The 20,848-nt window shown below is 36.3% G+C and overlaps 1 long non-coding RNA gene across 1 annotated transcript; it reads right to left on the bottom strand.

Moving 5' to 3' along the window:
- Positions 1-6,446: 6,446 nt before the first annotated feature.
- On the bottom strand, positions 6,447-15,306 carry LOC127503881 (uncharacterized). Its single transcript, XR_007927242.1, has 3 exons — positions 15,210-15,306; positions 11,746-12,024; positions 6,447-7,040 (listed from the first exon to the last, which is right to left on the bottom strand). It is a non-coding gene; the product is annotated as an uncharacterized LOC127503881 (long non-coding RNA).
- Between the last annotated feature and the right edge of the window lie 5,542 nt (positions 15,307-20,848).

Raw genomic sequence — 20,848 nt, 5'->3', positions numbered from 1 at the left:
AGGGGGTTTATAGGGAAGCTGATGAACATATTCAGAGAAGTCAGTTCATTAGTCTTGGCTGAAAGCAGCAAGCACACTCGTGCAATCATGGTTCACTGTAGGCGCACATCCTAAGTGCTCACTGAGTGCGGTGTGCCGAGCCAAACCAGAGAGTTTACACAACCTTAAATGAGCAATCTACAGAGTGCTAAACACCACCTCTCTAAATTTTAAGCATGTTCCGACGATAGTAAAGACAACCGCAGTGTACACACACAGGAGTTTCACTTTGAGCTTGGGGGGGGGGGGGGGACGACAAAAGCCACATCTGAAGAGGGAATATATTCCACGGGAAGGTGTATTCACACCAAGGGATTAAGGTTTGGTTGGTTAGCATAGCTGCTGGTAGTTGCTGATGTTGTGCAAGATAAAAAAAAAAAAAAAAATTTCTAGCTAATCAAAAGAGCAGTTACCTCTATGCTAAGCAAGTAGCCTAAGCTGTACGCTAACTGAAAACATACACAAAAAAGGGAAATGTTTAATTGTTCAAAAGTTTAGGTTCAGTGAGAATTTTTTATGTTTCTGAAATAAGTCTCTTGCGCTCACCAAAGCTACATTTATTCGAATACAGTAAAATGAAGAATGGATATTATTTGGATACAAAAAGATTATATTTAATCTTGTTATTAAATTATCAATCTCTTTAAAGGGTTAGTTCACCCAAAAATGAAAATTCTGTCATTAATTACTCACCCTCATGTCTTTCCAAACCTGTAAGACCTTTGTTCATCTTCAGAACACAAATGATCTTTTTGATGAAATCTGAGAGAATTCTGTCCCTCCATTAACAGCTACGCAAGTGACACTTTGACGCTTCAAAAAGTTCATAAAGAGATCGTAAAACTAATCCATATGAATTGAGCGGTTTAGTCCAAATTTTCTGAAGAGACTCAATCGCTTCATATGATGAACAAATTAAATTTAGGCTTTTATTCACATATAAACATTGATCAGCGAACAAACAGAAGCTCAACCAAATCTGCTTGATGCGCAAGAACAAACCTCTTCCAAAAGCTCAAACTTGCTGCGTAACACAAGAATGAACCTCATTGGTTCTCGCACATCAAGCAATACTTGAGCTTCAGTTTACCACAACTGCTGTGTGAGTTGATAAATGTTTATGTGTGATTATAAGCCTAAATTCAATCTGTTCATCATACAATGCGATCGTGCCTCTTCTGAAAATTTAGACTAAACCGCTCATTTCATATGGATTAGTTTTACAATCTCTTTATGAACTTTTCGAAGCGTCAAAGTGGTAGTTGCATAGCTATCCATGGAGGGACAGAAAGCTCTCAGATTTCATCAAAAAAATCTTCAATTGTGTTCTGAAGATAAATGAAAGTCTTGCAGGTTTGGAACGGCATGAGGGTGAGTAATTAATGACAGAATTTCATTTTTGGGTGAACTAACCCTTTAACAATTAATTTTAAATGTAAGATGAGCATGCATAATTAAATATCCAATTTCAAAATCCAATCAAATAAAATAAAAATATATCTAATATTGGTATACACATTGCATACAGTAGTAAAGTTACTTGTACTTCTCTAAGAGTGTAGCTAACAATGCTAATGTAGCTTTTTAGATTTTATTCTAAACCTTATATCCTTGAGTATCCAACAAATCAAAGACGTTAAATGCAGGACTCTAAAACAAATTTGCCATATCTTCACTATGCAATAGCCATTTACTCTTAGCCCAATTTGGGGTGATGTCAGAGTATGCGTCCTGCAGTATGGTTAGACTGCGTGGAGGGTGGGCACTCATGCATGAAGGATAGTTTGGGCTTTGCTGGCGTGATCTTCTGCCTCATGGATTGGCCACATGATTCTCTCCTCCCATCTCAGTGCAAGCTTGCATGGTGAGCTGTCAAAGTTTATTACAGTCACACACTTCCACGATCAATAGAACCTCGTCCCGAGACATACAGGGAGAAGGAAGGATGGTGAGAGTGGAAGAGAAGTACACAGAAAAAGGACACATGGGGCAGAGAGATCAAGGGTAGAGGATGTAGTGATAATTTGTTTGTGCCTCTTTTGCAGCGTGCATTACAAGACATGCTATCTCTGAGTGTATAGAAGTGCATAGTCAGCCACACTGTCAGTTTCATAGAGACATATTAATGAACCATTAGAAACATTGTTCTAATATGCAGACAAATGTTGGATCGGGCTAGTAAACCCCTAAATGACTCCTTTCAAGAAAGGGCCTAGATTACACCCAATGGCATAAACATGGGGATGAAATCTGTTCTGCATTTATGACAAATATTGTAAGCTTTTGATTCCAAACAGAGCAACAATCTTCTCTACAAGCACTGGCAGAGAGACAATCTTTCTTGCTTTCTAAACCATGAAAAGGTCCAAGGGTGTGCCAAAGCTTCCACACGCCTTCATCTGGGGTTTTGTTTAGTTGCCAACCTGATTCTTTTGGCAGACAACTGTGTCACTTATGAGACAGCAGGATCTGTGTGGCTATGAGGCAGATGGAGAGATTCAGAGAGCTGCTAAACAGGAAAATGAGCTGACAAAGCACGCTGAAGTCAAGCCCGGTCTGGGCTGCAATCAACAAATCTTTGTGAAATTATAGCCTGCTAAGTCTTCAGCACATGACATGTGATTGCCAATGAGGATGATGAAAAGAACAGATAATTATATGAATGGATATATTTACAAACCGTCATTTAGATAGTGTATGTAAATGTGTATGTCATAGTCTTCTATTGTTTTATATATTTTATATATTACTATAGACTAACCCCTCCCCCCACATATTAAAACCAATTTTTCCTTACCTCTAAAATAATTTGGGTTTAAAAAATAATAATAATAATGTGTAATATTATAATACGCAATAATATTTTAATTTACAGCCAAACCAAAAATTATTCAGACATTTTTTATATTTTTACTAGTGGGTGCAGGACACTATAGTTCATTTATTTAAGTGAGGATAGCAAAATAAAGTAAACTGTGATATTATACCCAAAAAGTCTTCATACAGTGGACTACCAGTAAAACTGATAAAAATGTGGAACCACAAATTATTCAGACACTTTGACCTGACCATGTTTTGCTCAAGAAATAATCTTAATTATCTGTCATAATTAAGATTATATTTTTTCTGACAGTTTAACTCTGAGATCTTGTCATATTTTATTACCATTTTTTTAAACTATAGTAAATAAACTGTATTAATGAATGAAATGTTGAAGGTGTCTGAATAAATTTTGGTTTGACTGTATTTTAAATTTTTATTTATTCCTGTGATGGCAAAGCTGAATTTTCAGCAGCCATTACTTCAGTTTTCAGTGTCATATGATCCTTCAGAAATCATATTTTGCTGCCTATAGATTTTGTATCATTGAAGATTTTGTATCATTGTGTGACACTGAAGACTGGAGTAATGGCTACTGAAAAAAAAAAAAAAATCAGCTTTGCCATCACAGGAATAAATTACATTTTAAAATATACTAAAATTGAAAACAGTTATTTTATTTTTTAATATTTAATATTTCACAAAATAATATTAATATTTCACAATATTACTGTTTTACTGTATTTCTGAATAAATAAATGCAGCCTTGCTGAGCATACTTGCTGAGACTTCTTTCAAAAACATGAAAAAAATTAATTATTCCTTTTGCAGTATGACAATTAGCTTTTTTTCTGTATTGTATTTATATTTATGTCAGATTTTACTCATTTATATGGAGGATTTTGTCCCCAAAGTATAGCTAACCAAACCCACACACATCCACATTGTCCATTTGGGCTATTGCATAAACTGACATGTATATCTATAGGCCACAAATAATTGTTTTTCCCTATTGGATCACTGCACCCACAACATGTATGTCTGGTCAATTATTCAGCCAGGGACAAGTGGTTGTTTCCTGCACCTGAGAGGTTGCAAGATGACCCAAATCTATCTGCTTCAGCAGTCTGCCAATCTACATCTCGACAGTACACTGTAGCCCCCAAAATAAATCCCCCATGTTCAAAAACACTATTTAGGATGCAAAGAACAGCCTCTCAACAAAATGATTTTTGATTATTAAATTAAATGATGACTAAAATCTAGAAAAAAACAATAATGTAAAAAAAACCCCTACACATTGGTGGTTACACCGAGTCCCAACCAGACGCCGCGACACGCAATAAAAGGTATCTTTTCCATGTTAATCAGAGTTTTTGTTCTAACCAGCCGCGACTGTGACACGCGGTGATTATATTTCAGAAATAGTTTCTATTTCTCCGCGACCTCGCGGCTGGAACAGCAACACAAAGAATAGCAATGATAATATCAGGTACTGTTTATGTGCTTTATTTAATGTTAAAACTGTTTAATGTAAGTTTGAATATCATTCTGTGTTCTCAGCTTTTTAGCTGTAATGAAAACAACACTGGCTAATTTACCTCAGATCTTGAAAATAAATGGGCACAAGTCAACTCAATGCGAACAAATAACTGTACTCTATGACAAAGATTGTTTAAGTCACTCCGTATGTACTTTAAATAATGTTTAAATGGTGCAATATTTATTAATTTTACTATGTACTTGCCCATTTCATTGTGTCTGCTGTGCTCTTGCCGAGAGAGCCCGCCCACACTCTCTTCTGATTGGCTGTGGTTTTTGATTGATTTTATCGCTTCTCATTGTCGCGTCGTGTCTAGTGTGGACAGTCAAATTGCTTGTCGCTGGAATCTTATCGTATCACGTGTAGTTAGGACACGGTGTTAGGCTACATATTCGCATCTTAAAGGGATAGTTCACCCAAAAATGAAAATTACGTCATCATTCACTCGCCCTCAAGTTGTTCCAAACATATATATATTTCTTTGTTCTGCTGAACACGAAGGAAGATATTTTGAAGGAAGTTTGTAACCAGGCCGCTTTGGGGCACCATTGACTTCCATAGTAGGAAAAAAAAATACTATGGAAGTCAATGGTGCCCCAGAATTGTTCAGTTTCCCACATTCTTAAAAATATATTCCTTTGTGTTCAACAGAACAAAGAAACTTATACAGGTTTGGAACAACCTGAGGGTTAGTAAATGATGACAGAATTTTAATTTTTGGGTGAACTATCCCTTTAATACACAAATATGCACCCTTAAAATACTAATATGCACTCTTTAGGGATAGCTAAGAAAATCTTCCTCTGTCTAAAGGTGCCTAGTGACAATGCTAATGGAGCTAGAATGTGTAATATCTATTTTGAAGAAATTTGAAAAGAACCGTTTGAAATTAAGCAGGAATACTTTGCAATGCACTATCCCTATTAAAATCAATGGATTCATACCGTTTCCTCTAAAGACTCTAAAATGTCTGAACGTCGTGTCCATCTGACATACAGCAGCTCAGGGTGGAGCGTGAAGCTACTAACGCCTCACAAAAAATACTCTCTGGCTTTTGCAACAGCAGTGGCCTACATTCCAAAGCGCTGTGCCAGCCCTGTTGCAAAATCAATACTCAACAGCCTCTCTTAACAAACACTCCGGCTCTTCCCAGTGGTATGAGAGCTCCGCAGCCTGCCAAACCTCTGTCAGACTCATATTTATGCGTTAAGATTGAATTCAGCATTTTCCTCTCTCTCTATTTTCTCTTTCTTTTTGTCCTGATGGATGAAATCCGTGGCCGTAGTTTGGTAGTCGAGCCAAACAACTCGGCCTGCGGTCCAGCCTTTACAAAATAAACCCAGTGAGGATCAGCCTGTCCACCCTTGAAATGTTAAACCTGTGGTTATTTAGGTGGCTACACACGAAACACAGCTATATTAGGACAAACCAGCTCATTTCAAGGCACATAAATGAATAAGAGCATATATTTATTGCTCAAAAGAGCAGCAGCGGTTCGCCAACTAATATTTGCTATTCAGCCGAGTCCAAGATATTGCATTCACGGCTCCTGCCAGGAGTGAAACCTGCGCAGAAAGATTTAGTATGCCAGAAGAATGACCTTTACAAAGTCCAAGTAAAAACCAGCTCAGTCACCATCCAGTGGCATAAACCAACTTTAAATGCCAACAATCACTTGCTGGAAAATACATCATTGCCTTGTGACATAGCTTTATGCTCGAATGCTCGAGTACTGTACCATTTATCAAATGGTTTAGAACGTTTCCAAGAAGCACTTCCAGACATTTACAGTGCAACAAAGTGCTTAATTATATAATTAAATTCAGATGTTAGAATTACAATGGATAAATGTAAGCATAGCATGTAGCAGTAATGTAATATGACTGCAGCAACAACCAATATTTTAATTCATTCTCATTTTCTCCAAGTAAAATCCTACCATTGGATGAATAGTCTAGGTTAAACACAAATTACGGTCTAACAAAGTATTTCTGGCATAAAGATGGCACAACTACCTCATTTTCTTTTAAAAAAATCTAAAATTAAGGTTACAGTAAGACACAGTGAAAGTGAATGGGGCCAACCTTTGGATCATTTAAAAGCAGAAATGTGAAGCTTATAATTTTAAAAAAAGCATTAATTATTTTGTTAAAACTTGAGTTGTAAAGCTGTTTAAATCATTTTTACAGCAGTTTTAAGGTTTGCAGATCTGTTGCCATAGCAATAATAGTTGTAAAAGTGTTTAACGTTTAAGGATTGGGCCCTTTTACCTCCACTGTAACTCAAATTTGTGTCTTTTTTTTTTTCTTTTTTTTTTTTTTTTTAAAGGAGTCAAAATTAATTTTTGTGGTAATCAACATCAAACCACAAAATGCTGTCAACTGTGCTTAACTCCCGGGCTGGGAATATTCCTTTATGCTCTGAACGCTGTAGGCAGGATAATTAAGTGCAATAAAAAGCCCATTGAAAAACAATCTAACATATCGCAGCCTTTGAGACTCACCCATGTGTATATCAAGGCAGAAGGGATCCATGAAGAACAGCTACAGCTGATAGATGGTTTGTCTGAGAGATGAAGGGAGCTACGCCAGCCTGCGGTGATCTCTTTAGAGAGAGCTTCTCTCCTCCTGACATGTACCTAGGACAAAACAAAAGGTTTCTTTGAGGCTCCTCTTAGAAACACACATCCATGAAGTACCTTTCTCCCCCCCTCCAGGCGGTCATTTAAAGAATAGACTGTCCCCTGCTGCCGATCAATCTGTTAAGAACTCTCCATTCTCTCTGAATTAGGAAATCCTGGCTTTCTTCCATTGGAAAGCTATCGAGAGTTAGCACTGCAGGATGGATTTCCAAAACAAGACTTTCTCATGCCAAGTGGCACCTCTGTGTACAATTGAATTCCAGTAAGGTTTGTTTCTCTGTTTGTTTTACATCCATGCAATAGTTATACATTGTTTTACATCCATGCTGCACATCTACGCCTTGCAACCTAAGATTTCAAGAGCAGGAAATCTGATTAAATCAGACATGCTTGTGCCATTCAAGCAGCATTTTTAATTACTAACAAAACAACAACAAAAAATGTATGATGAATTACAATGACATGAAGTCTCGTCTATAGGAGTAAATATATATTTACCATATAAACAACATAAATGGGAATTAGGTCTGACAAGCTCCAAAATAACAAAAAGAGCAGCATACTAGTACCAACTATATTTAAATTTATGTTTGTTTGTTTGTTTGGTCATTTTGAATATAGTCAAAATCAACTTTTTGGGTGAACCATTTCAAGACATTAATAATCTGATCTGAAGTACTCTTAATAAAATAACAACGCATTTATACAGAGTACTGTATATACAGAAAAAGAGTAAAAGAGGGAGAGAAAAACGATTTGCCTAAAATGACAGAAAAACTAATAGCTAAATAGACACATGAAGGACCAAAAATCAAGCTGGCCTATGCAAAAAGTTAGAGAAAAAAAATCAATTCCGCACAAACCATCAATCTAGAAAAGCACTCAAAAATAGCCATAAGAGAGTACATTTGCTGCATAATTTTTCAACCTCCAAATGAGGCAATTAACTAAATCGCCTTGTCTTGACAACGTAATAAGGCAAGTGGGAGGAATGGCACAGCAGAGATGCTCACAGCCAGCCTGACCCTGGTCCAGACATTGCTCCGTTCACAAGAGCACTTCAGTCACCGGCCGTGTGACCACACTCACCAACGAAGAGGACAAATGGGCCACTTTAATAACCAGAAATGATTCAGGAAAAAGGCTTAACGTGACAGAGGGAAAAAAAGACACATTCAACAATCTATCATCACCCGGCAGAAGAAAATAGAGGGAATTTGGTTTTGTGTTAGTTATCACATGACTCAGCACTCATTTTGGCAACTGCGTTTCTGGTTTACCATTCTAATTCGTTATTGTGCTACTGTGACTTTGTAGCTTATCTTTAGGTCCAGATTTTTTGAGCATTTTTCTATACTGATTTTGAGAGAACTTCCTGTGTATCCACTGCCTGAAAGGTCCAGATGTGTTTTTCTTAGATATCAAAGAGCCATAAGAAATGCTCGTATGTCATCTGAAAGCTGTATAGGTACAGTATCCATCAGTGCCATCTGCTGTCTGCATAATATGACAAAAGAAATAGTGTCAGTAAACAATCACAAATAACCATCATGTTGCTTTATATACTGTATGTTTTCAAACTTCTTCTTTACTTTAGCATTATTGCATTTGTTTCTTGGTTAAAATGTCACGTTCTGGTCTTTATTCTGTCAAGGAGGTCCATTAGAGACATTTCAGTATCTTAAGAGGTTTGTTGACATCGTTTGCCGATTTGACCTTTTATGAAAGACCCACATATTATTGAATTTAATTGAATTTAATTTAAGAGTGGATGCTCTTGCATTTACAGTATGTACCCAAAAGTAATGGAAAGGAAAAAACAACCCAAGTCTCATTGTTGACTGTTATTTGCAATAGCTCTCAATGCCCCCTGAAATTGCATTATTTTTCATCTTCTAAATTTTAAGAGGGTTGAAAAGACTCTCAGAGTGCTGTCGCACAGAAAGCAAATGTTCCTGTTTGAGCAAAACAAGGTAAAGTAAGCGTCAAGTACTAATGCAAGAACTATTTTTATATTTTCTTAAGGAAGGTTGTCAGGGAGTTTTGGCTAGCTGCATCCTGATTGACGTGTATACGTGTCTAATTTATCTGTACAATCAGAAACGTATACAATCGCATTATCTAGATCTGTAAGCCTGAGTTTGCAAAACAATTTTAGTTAGACCAAAGCGTTTACATGACATTTAAAGAAAAAAATTACTTGCTGTTTAATTTTATTTTGTGTTGTTTAAAGCTATAACAGATTTTTTTTTTTTTTAATGAATGGATACTTTTATTGAGAAAGGAGGCATTAAATTGATCAAAAGTAACTGCAAATACAGAAATTTCAAATAATTACTTTCTATTTATCAAAGAACCATGAAAAAAGTATCACGGTTATTAAAAATATTAAGCAGCGCAACCGTTTTTAACACTGATAATAATAAATGTTTCTTGAGCATCAAATCAGCATTTTAGAATGATTTCTGAAGGATCATGTGACACTGAAGACTGGAGTAATGATGCTGAAAATTCAGCTTTGCCATCGCAGCTTTGCTTGTATAAGAGACTTCTTTCAAAAACATTAAAAAAATCTTACAGACTCCAAACTTTTGAACAATAGTGTAAATAAAATAAACAATTTTCAAGGTAAAACTGAATTACTGTTTTAGTTTGACTGAAATTGAACATAAAGTGCATTATGTAAACATACAGAGCAGAAAAGTTTGAGGTGTTGAAAGGTGTCCTGTCTGTCATAGCAGAGGTGTGAAGTGTGAGACTGTGAAATGGTCTAACTTTAATTAAATCTCTTGGTCAACAGGGGACTCTTCAGGTCCCCTCCGAGACCCCCGGTACATGTGCACTGAGCCAGGAGATATACGAGCCTGAGTAAACAAATCACATAGCGGTAAAAAAAAAAAAAAAAAAAAAAAAAATCACATGACTACAGCCTCTACAAGTAATGCTGTTGGGTTCTTCCCTGCTGTACAGGCATTTTTCCCATTAAGAGCCTTTGACACTGCTGAGGGGAAATAAATGACCAGTAAAGCTTGTTTTTGAACAATGCTTTAGGATTTTTCATCCAACAAAATGGAAAAGTGTGACTGATTGCCTAAGCCTGAGCTGGAACACGGTGGTCCAGTGTTCAAAGTGAGGTTTTTGACTTTGTGATAAATGATTTAATGTGTGCATGTTCCTGTTTGAAGATCCGTCAAGCATATTTGAACAGATCTAACCGGAGATAATCAGATGTGAATAACATGGCCAGCAATGCAGCTTTTTTTTTTTTTTTTTTTTGGGGGGGGGGATTCTTTTACTGTTTCTACAACACAGAGCAGTGACAGAGAAGGAAGCCTGGTCAGATGTGGCCTCCTGGAGAGCCGGATGTTTGAGAAAGACAATATCATGAGCCTTGTGATCGAAGGCTGCCTCATCAGAGTGAAAGAGAGAGGGAGAAGTGAAGAAACCACATCTGTTTTCACTCAAAACAATCAGCATCAACACTGCAAGCAGCTTTCTAAAGCCTGCCGAGGGATGGCTCAGACCAGCAAATTTAGACATTCTTTGCTTGAGTTTCAACACAGATCGAATGTAACGCAAACGGACGTGGAATCCCAATCAGTCAAGATGCCCAAACCAAAGGAGGCTGTTAAGTAGATTTCACTGTGGGACACATGAAAATGAATGGAGCCCAGCTTGATGGATCAGAAAATGAGGATTGAATTTTACACACTTGGATTTAGCAACTGTATCATTTTCTGGAATAGGAAAACACTGCTGATGAAATGAAAAATCTTGCCTGAACTAAACACACTAAACCTGGGTGTGCCGCACACGTCCTGAAAAGTGAAGCCAAAGCATTTTGATTGCCCACCAGGTGGCTGGATGCAGTATAGTTCATAAATCCCGCCCTCTCCGTGTAAGCAAATGGGACATGAGCCAAACAAAACAATCAAATTGCACTTCAAATAATTTTTTTCCAAAGATTTTTTTTTAGGCAGTTTTTTTATCACGCTGTCGTAAGTTCAAGAGTTCGTTTTTTTAAATAAGTTTAATTTTAGTTAGTTATTTGATGCTATAAAACGGGGGTGTGACGTCATGATTGACAGCTGTGATTGACAGCATCTCTGAGCGAAGTAGTCACGGAGACACCAACAGGCTTTTGTCGGAAAATGTGTGGTTAGTAGTTGTATTTACCTTATTTTAACAAGCCTTCAATTGCACTACAATCAGCAGGCATCAAAATTGGAGCAGTCAGGCTACTTAAAAAACGTTCAGGGGCGTGTGCTTGCGATTGTTTCTGAATTATGGGCGGGACTTTGATACCGCGGCTCCACTTCACGCTCACTACTGCACAGACTTGGGCTCTGAACAACGTAATTAATGCAAGATGTCAGCGCCATCTTGGGGCATTGGCAGCTTCACTTTTTCAACAATGTAAGAGAGTGAAGGTGTGTCGTCCATGTTTTTTTTACAGTCTATGACTAAACCTTATTGTGTGTGTGTGTGTGTGTGTGTGTGTTGAATACATTATAATATGTCCAATTTAACTCATTGCATTGTTCAGGTTAGAGGCAGTCAAAGCAACAATCAAACTTGTGTGTTGTGAATCATTGAGAAACCTACTTTTATGCTGCTACTGTATAGACTACTGAAAGTCTGCTGAGCCATAGCCTTTTAAATTATTTGAGAAACACTCTCTCTTTAAAGCTGAATTATTTACCCTTATTTTATGAAGAATCTAGCCAGCTGGTCTTCCATTAGTCGGCTCGTTCCATGGACCTTCATGAACGCCAGTGTGTGTTCACATCGGTCCTAACACTGACCACTTCAATTAAGTCAGCCCTGGATTCATGTACCAAAAGGAATGAGGGCTGGCTGTCCTTATGCAGAGGTGGAACACTTGTCAGCTGATGCACGTGTTTGGGCCCAGTGGCCTTCGCGAAGATGACAGCAATCCAGGCCTGACCATGAGGAACAGCCTGTTTTCTGAAAACAGCACCTGGTGGGTGAAGAATGAGATGGAATATTCAGCTTAAATCAAAATAGATTTATCTTAGATTGATTACTACCATAACATACAGACTTTAACATTGAATCATATTATATTACATAAAACTTTTTTCAAATATATTTTTAAATTTACTAAATATTTTTTATTATTACTTGTAAATATGTTTAACATTTATTTTAATTGCACATAAAATTTCCATCCACTTTAAAGGGATAGTTCACCCAAAAATGAAAATTCTGTCATTATTTACTCACCCTCAAAGTCCAAACCTGTATGAATTTCTTTCTTCTGCTGAACACAAGAGAAGATATTTTGAAGAATGTCAGTAACCAAACAGTTGATGGGCCCCACTGACTTCCATAGTATTTTCATTTTTGGGTGAACTATCCCTTAAACAAAGAAACTACTAAACATAAAGAAAATAATAAATGTGATGCATATTTGAAAGTGATACATAAATTGAACAAGTAAGAATGATACAGTATTTCTGAATGTGTTTTAAATACAAAATAACCAGGTTTATATATTTATCATCAATAAATCATTCTTTAACTTACTAAACGTAATTGTTTTCACAATTAACAGATTCATGTTAATTCTTAGCAATATGAATAAATTCATTTCGGAAAATATTTAAAATAAAATAGATGCAAATACTAGAACTATGCCATCATTTATTTTCTAAATGTATAAAATAATGCTTAAAAAATATTATAAAAATACCCTACAATTATGCATGTGCTTTTCAGAATATCAAAAAGAATATCAAAAAATTAAACGCTTCCAAACAAAGATTTTTGTGCAGAAAGCAGGGATCTAATGATCTATAATCTATCTGCCAATTTATCTTGGATTGATTTTTTTTTTTCCTTGGATTGATTTCTCAATTAGCACAAGGCAATATGAGATTTTTCTCTCCAGTCTCCACAAAGGATACATGCTGACCTTCAATTTTGCCAAAATATGTTTTTTTCCTGTTGGTGTTATCTTAAAATGCTACCTATGAAGGTATCTCACTAGGTTTTGGAACAGAGCCAAATAAACCAAAGCTATCATCCGTCTTCAAGACAAATGATAGTCCCTGCCAGATTAAGCCTAACAAATAGGTGTACTGTATGTTTTTCTCATTTACTGAGTATTTGGCATGTGAATGAAAGAACGTGTGTATGTGGAGCATGAGGACACTTTAGTCCCTGCTGAGAGTGTCCTGTCACTGAAACATTGCTAGTTTAGCCTCTCTCAGCTCCGCTAGCAGAAAAGCCAATGAGACGAATGGACAGAACAGATCAAAGGCACCCTGGCTGTGGGACTGAAATCCACTTTACTGTAAGGCATCTGAGTAAAATAGGATTCATATTTTCCACAAGGCCCCAGTTCCCTCGCTCTCCTCCCACATAAGAGAAAAGAGGTGAAGACCAAATAGAGAGAATAAGGTGGAAATTGAAAGTGGACGAGTGTCTGTGAGAGAAGACTGTGCAAACACATTCTTTCACACATCATTTCTTGTAATTGATTAGGAATTCGCTCATCTGTTCTGTTTTCAATTTCACAGCAAATCTATGAGACAGCTGAACCAGTCTGAGCCATTATCATTTTCATTTTTCACTTTAATCACACCAACGAAGGCAAACTCAAAGCGAAAATGTCCATGGAAGAGTTTCCACATTTACTGTCACTCCCAATCACAGGTGGAGATCATTTGTTACTAGTCATTGCCTTGTACAAATCACTTTTCACAATTGGTATAGTACTGTATGTCATATTTTTTGATTAGAAACATACAAAGAGGGTGGGATCCACAGTGTGAGTCAAATGAAACAAAATAAATGGTGGGTGAAAATCTACTGGCCATAAATATTTCAGTAACACTTTACAATAAGCTGTCTTTTGTTAACATTATTTAATGCATTAGCTTAAAATGAGCAATACTTTTGTTGCAGTAATCTTTGTCAAGATAAGTTAATAAAAAATACAATTATTCATTGTTGTAATGTATTAGTAAATGTTAAAATTAACATTAACTAAGATTAATAAATGCTTTAGAATTATTTTTAATGTTTGTTCATGTTAACTAAGGTAGTTAACTAATGTTAAAGGGTTAGTTCACCCAAAAATTAAAATTCTGTCATTAATTACTCATCCTCATGTCGTTCCACACCCGTAAGACCTTCGTTCATCTTTAGAACACAAATTAGAACACTTTTTTGCACCAAAAAAAAAAAAAGTAACCACTTTATTCAACAATATCTAGTGATGGGCGATTTCAAAACACTGCTTCATGAAGCTTCGAAACTTTACGAATCTTTTGTTTCGAATCAGTGGAGCGCGTATCAAACTGCCAAAGTCAAGCCCCCCAGTGGTGAACCATTGAAATTTCGAAACACTTACGACGTAACAAAGCCTCGTTTACTGGAATCACATGACTTTGGCTCCGAACCACTGATTCGAAACAAAAGATTCGTAAACCTTCGAAGCTTCATGAAGCAGTGTTTTGAAATCGCCTATCACTAGATATTGTTGAATAAAGTCATTATTTTGTTTTTTGGCGCACAAAAAGTATTCTCGTCGCATCATAACATTAAGGTTGAACCACTGTAGTTTTAAATACGTCTTTAGTAGCTTTCTGGGCATCTGAAAGTGTTAATTATCTTGCTGGCAATGGAGGCCTCACTGAGCCATCGTATTTTATCAAAAATATCTTAATTTGTGTTCTGAAGATGAACGAAGGTCTTACGGGTGTGGAACGACATGAGGGTGAGTAATTAATGACAGAATTTTCATTTTTGGGTGAACTAACCCTTTAACAGATGGAAACTATATATATATATATATATATATATATATATATAATTTTGTTTACTGTAAAACTGAACCTATTTTTACTCACATTTGGTGCTTGGCGACTGGACCGAGGACAATCATTTTGCTTAAGACTGATTGTGCTACCTTGCTCTGCCATGATACCTCAAACCTTTCCCCCATTGGCCGAGTAACTCCTCTCAAAGTGACAGATGTCTCACACCCAAGGACGGACGACTAATGACAGTGAAAACCCACCCAGCCACCTCTTCAGTCCCACTCTGACACATCAAATTCACAGTATGAGTGATTTGGACAGCGGTGAGCTGAATTCACAAACTAGCACTTAAAGGCTGCTGTGTGCAGTAACTCACCTTGAGCAGGCCATTCATCATGACTGATATTTGGCAGCAAAGCAATATGTTTATCACTCATCTTCATGTAGGCAGGTGCCCTCAAGTCCTCAATTACCTACAACAAACAGAGAAGTTGTATTCATTAATTTAAAGCTGTAAACTAAGCCTGAGAAAATCTCTCAAATGCACTCTAAGGGTCATTGAAAATGCATTCAATAAGTATCAGTGCTAACATGAATTATATTCAAAAAGTTTGACCACTAAGCTAGACATTTTTACAATAAAGAAAGTTTACAGCATCTTACCTCTGTTCCAGAATACAAAGCATACCAAACTACCTCGCTTACATAGGCAGCCGCCTTCTATAGCATGCTAACAGTTATGGAACATCATAAGTGACTGATCTGGATCGCTCTATGTCGGCAGCAATTCTGCGTCATACAAATAACAAACGCATAGTTCAAGGGAGAGTCAACTCAATTAATTTAAATATGGGTCATGTGAGAGGAAAGCCTAATAATCATAAACCTTCTCCACAAAGGATACATACTTTACTATTAAATTTCTTTGTTTGAGATACATTACCTGTGTTCCTGAAAGTTGTTAAAAAATACAATAATCACATACACTATCGTTCAAATGTTTGGGGTCAGTAAGATTTTTTTGTGTTTTTTGAAAGAAATTAATACTATCATTCAGCAAAGATGCATTAAATTGGTCAAAAGTGACAGGAAAGTTACATTTTTACAAAAATAAATAAATGCTGTTCTTTTGAACGCTGTATTCAAAGAATCCTGAGGAAAAATGATTCATGGTTTCACAAAAATAATAAGCATCACAACTCTTTTTAGCATTTATAATAATAAGAGATGTTTCTTGAGAACTAATTCAGCATATCAGAATGGTTTCTGAAGAATCATGTGACATCGAAGACTGAAGAAATGATGCTGAAAATTCAGCTTTGCCATCACAGGAATAAAAGCAAGCAAGAAAGCATTAAAAAAAAATTTAAAAAAAAAATCAGAAGGTCTGTGTGGATGAGGGCGTTTATAATAGGCTGGTTTGTTATCAGTTCTACTCCTGAATAGTGTTCTCTTGCTTATCTTGCCATCTTGGATAAAGCAGCATGTCTTTTCTCAACATCATGACTTTTATTAGAGTCATGGGCTATTTGCTGCTTAGTCACAGTTTATTAAGTGCAAGAAATAAAAGTATTCTGATAAAAAAGGTACTGTCTAAAAGGGCAATAACAAGGCTTATTTAACTGCAGTATTTTTCTATCATTATTGACTTTTCTACTGACTATATAATTTTAGTTTATTTATGAAATGACAAATCAGATGCATTGTTTGCACTCTTGATGTTACTTAGAAATGGCTAAAAATATATTTAGTTTGAATAATCCGAAATTATTATCCACGCATAAAGATAATCACGTTTTCTCTTTCATTCATTCACTTTCTGTCTTTGATGAAAAAGAAGGAAAATTACAAAATGAAGGGTCATTACATCTAAACTGAGAGCAGTTACAAGGCCCAAATGACACTGATGGGGGAAAAACTGCCATAAAACAACAGAACTGAGGATGAATAAATGTTCATCTATGATTACAGGTATACAGCCTAACTGCAATATTACTGTATAGAGTGCAAAGTGCAACCTTTCTATCCATCTGCTACGTATATTTATAAACACTCAGGACTTTTGAGGCCATGTAGTCCATTTGCTTGGGTCCTGATCTAACCTCAGCGCGGTAGCTGTGAAGCGAACTTTGCTTTTTCTCTGATGCCACGGGTAATGGATGTCTAGAGCCTTTTTTTTCCTAAAACTTTAACAGCTGACAAAGTGCAGTTAATCTTTCATTTCCCTTAGAGGCACATCACCGACAGCCTATTGGACGTCTGCTTTAGAGAAGATGTAATGAGATACAAATGAGTCTCTTGACACTCTCCTTTCTTGCTCTGCAGGTGTCTGCTCTTGTTTGATGGCCAAAGACTGACGCATGGGTGTATCGACAAACAATGAATAAAAATTTAGGCAATGCAAGAACGCATCCCAGAGAATGGATTGTTGTTGACTGTAACATAATGATAAACTTATGTTCAACAATATAGAAATCAAACAATACATTGACTAAAGCCATTTTTTGTAATGTCTATTCAGTGACTGACTCATTTGTCAAATGTCAGACTGCCAAATGTGACTAATCCACATTTCATGCAATTCATTTAATTGCAATTTGTAGTTGAACGAACGATGGATGAATAGATGGATGGATGGATGGATGGAGGGATGGATGGATGGATGGATGACATAAACATTGCTGAACATGATGGAATAGTCATCAGGTCTCTTTTGAGCATTAAAACACATTAAATCCACACGGTTTTAAATTTCCACATGGTACTTATAAAATTTTATAGGGATTCCATCACAACTTTAAGAATTTAGAGATCTCTTAATCTAATATACTATGACATAATTCTCTGCTATTTATTATGTGGTTGTATATCAACAGAATTACACAAAACGATGGAAAGACTCCTGACTCATGCTCTCAAATTCCCGCCATTGCTTTGAATGATTGAGCCATTCTCCCTGATGGAAAATTGCAGAGCTATGCAAAGTGGGGTCTGAATTAAATGGGTCTCTTTTGTGAACAACACAAAATACGTTTTTCCTCATTTTGTTCATCTAAACTCCTCTGATTTTGAATAACAGCAATGAAAACACATCTATCACTGGGTAGGTTTCCATTGTGTGAGATTATTGGTCAGAATTTTTTATCCTTTTATCCTGAACGCAGAGCAAATCGAGCATGTTTCAGAGCTCCCGGGACTTCAGTGGCTCTCTGAGATTAGGAGTCCGAATCAATCTGCAGGTGAGGACAACAGCGGACTTCATTTTATTTTCTGCAAAAAGTGAAAGGATTTCACTGGTGAGAAAAGGGGAAATTAGAAAGGCATGCTTTAGAATAATGAGATGCGGAAATATGGGGAAATTGTGGGAGGAATTAAATACAAAAAGAGCGCAAAAAGAGATGCTTAAAATGGGAAAGTTTGAGTGGGAACACAAAAAGAGTGAGAGAATGCTAAAAAAAAAAATTAAGATGGGGAGAAAAAAAGGGGGAGAGAGGCCCCAGACAGGCTGGAGCAGGCCAGCGCAGGAAAGGCTGTTTTTGCTGAAAGGGAGGAGAGAACTTGCCAAGAATAACCTTCTTTGCTGTCATGCAGCCATTCAAGAGAGGCACAGGGAGCGAGAGAGAGTAGAGAAAGAGTGGGAGAAACGCCTTAGGAGATATAAAAAAAAAAAAATACATGTGTGCCAGCGCGCTCTCTCTTATTTTCTTCTCTATCCCCTATTGATTCACCCACCCAATTCCATCTTTCTACACTCTGCAGTGTCATCAGACCAAAACTGAAAAAAGGAGAGAATCTGTCTGTACAAGCACTAATAATTTCAATATTGTCCCACTGGCATCGATGGAAAAAACATGCCAGTAAGTATTAAAAACTTGTGAAATTTTGTTAAAGTTCAGTTTAAAAGTAAAAGTCAAAGACAGACGTGACTTTCAGTCAAAAATTAACATTTTGTCATTCTAAACTCATATTAACTTTTCAAGGCATGATTCTCATTTGCATATGATTGTTGCATTTTGCCCCTAGTGGCCCCCCAGTTAGGTGGTTGCATACGCTCTAGACTCAAAAGTTGCAGCTGAAGTCTGAAAATTCTGCATACGTATATGGTCAGAAATCCATACAGCTCACATAACTACTCTTTGTTGAAAATGAATGAATTCTGTTCTGCTGGAGAAAAGGCAGCCTAAAACTCTTCTTTTTAAGGGTATTTACTGTACAGTGGACACTTTGCATAGTGTTTCCTTACAGTAATATGGTATCAAAACCTCATAGAAATGAACCCCTTGGCTTGTCAATGTTTTATTGCAATACATACCTATTTAATCTACAGTGAGTTTCCACACCAGGGACTGTAATATCTTTCTTCATGCTATCAGTGATGACCGCAAGTACATCCATTGAGGAAAAGGAACTGCTCCAAGATACCAGGAAGATCTAGAATCAAAGTATTATGTATAATTAAGCAATGAGCTATGCGAAACTGCTATATTGTGAAAACAGTCATTAAGGGCATTGTGAACCCTTCAGTCATGACTATTTTCAAAAAGCAGCATGGTCAATAACACCTGGATAAAGCTATCCATTGTTTTCCATAACTGTTTTTATAATAATAATAATAACAACAATACTATATATATATATATATATGAAGTAAGAAATGTTACTTAAGGATCAAATCAGCATGATTGATTGATTGATTTCTGAAGGATCATGGGACACTGAAGAGTAATCTAGAGTAATCGCTACTGAAATTAAGTGCAGCCTTGTGAGCGTAAGAGACTTTCTTTCAAAAACATTAATCTTTCCAATCCCAAACATTTGAAGGCTAGCATACAATGTGGCTGATCACTTGTCAAAGGCAGCAGATCAATTTCACACCCTGTCACTGGTAAAATATTTACAATAATATAATGAAAAACTTGTAATTAGGTGTGGGCAATATGGCAAAAATATATCACAATATTTTCAGACAGGATCACAATCCACAATCTTATAACAATTCTTTTTCATGTTGGTTTTCAAGACTATTTTGCAAGTCACTGAGCAGCACAGCCAAACTAATTTCCCTATTTTAAAAATTTAGCCTTACAAGTCAACAAAAGAAAAAAGAAAACTGCATTAATATAAATACACAAAAAAGTAGGTGTACTTACTGTAACAGTAGCATTCAAGTAAGAAATTGAATAAACAAATTGTAAAAATAAAACACTACATAGACTTCAATGAAATAAATATATATTGATTCTTAAAGCTACTGAAGTTATTCAGTCAAAAGCAGCGAGTGATTTTCTTTTTGTTTTTGATTAACATTAATGACACAGATGGCAGCAGGTTTATTGGCTCCTGTCACTTTAAGAGGTAATGCATGGATTTACTGACTGGAATCCAAACTGTTTTCATTTACTTAAGATATAAATGACTGTGTTTATGTAAACCTTGTGTGTATTTGACAGTTTAAGCGCAATAAGACACGAAAGAACTTAGTTGAGTACTCACACGCTGTGTAACAGGCTTTTAGTGCGCGTGCGCTTCAGATGAACGTGCTCAGGAAAGCTTATGTCAGAACAGCGTGCAAATGAAAAGCTTAACTCGAAAAGCTTTAAAACGTATGCAAATAATAAACTTCTGTGATGGCGAAGAACTGTTATGTCATGTGAGCATATTGTATGTCACATTGTACAGTATGTTGAGACGGCGGCGCCAGAACTGCAACTGATAGAATGTGCACTGCAGCACAACACTATGATCTCTCTTCAAAAGGCAGATCGTGGAGACATTTTCACGACTTAAAATTGTGATATCGCACAGTCATACTTGCAATTAATGTGTTGCTTGCAAATACTTTTGGAAAAATGGATTTTCACATCATAATGATGTAGTTCTGGCATTTACCAGTAGCCTAAGTGATGATTCTAACCAGCCAATTCCTGAATCATACTATCAGTTTATAATTCTTTTTTTTTTTTTTTAAACTATGAAACTCTACTATATTAGACTACTATGATTCCACCTTTTTAT

Source organism: Ctenopharyngodon idella, chromosome 21 (assembly GCF_019924925.1).
Source record: "Ctenopharyngodon idella isolate HZGC_01 chromosome 21, HZGC01, whole genome shotgun sequence".
Taxonomy (NCBI): Eukaryota; Metazoa; Chordata; class Actinopteri; order Cypriniformes; family Xenocyprididae; genus Ctenopharyngodon; species Ctenopharyngodon idella.
Note: the sequence above shows the minus strand (reverse complement) of the source record. Positions and strands in the feature narration are given on the sequence as shown.